The sequence below is a fragment of the Octopus bimaculoides genome, chromosome 1, assembly GCF_001194135.2.
Source record: "Octopus bimaculoides isolate UCB-OBI-ISO-001 chromosome 1, ASM119413v2, whole genome shotgun sequence".
Lineage (NCBI taxonomy): Eukaryota > Metazoa > Mollusca > Cephalopoda > Octopoda > Octopodidae > Octopus > Octopus bimaculoides.
This window is the reverse complement of record NC_068981.1, coordinates 146880810-146881466: the sequence shown is the minus strand read 5'-3', so window position 1 is coordinate 146881466 and position 657 is coordinate 146880810.

Below are 657 nucleotides of genomic sequence, written 5' to 3'. Positions count from 1 at the left end.
AACCCATGCTAGCATGGAAAGCGGACGTTAAACGACGACGACGATATATATATGTATATATATATATGGGCAACACACACACACACGTACGTACGTACACCAATTGCATACATATATTTTGTATGCATACATGTTCGTGTGTGTGTGTGTTGCCTGTATATCAACAAAACACTTTTCCTTGATGGGAAAAAAAAAAAAGTCTTAACAAAAATTTACTCGTTGCTAGAAGGGGACTTAACTCCTGTTGTAAACAATGGTGGATTTCTCCGACTTGAAAATTGTTAAAAGTTTTGGTTGAAATTTTATCTTTACTGCTATTGGCTGGTGCCTCTGGCGAAAATAAGTTGCCGAAAATACAGCTAGGGTCATGACGAATGTCCTCTTAAAATTTGAGCGACATGCATACTAATTTGTGGACGTGCAAAAATTACATTCACGTACACACACACACACACACATATCCTGCCTTTTATATATACAGATTACTGTAACGTAGGTTATCACCCTTGTATTTATGTAAAATTTTGTGCTTAATTTCCCCCCCACCCCCCACCCCCCCAAAAAAAGAAAATGCAAAAATTCACCCCTTAGGAAGCATAAAATCCGAAAATAATTGGTCGATTCCTGGCATTTTTGACCATGAGGAATCCATTGGTA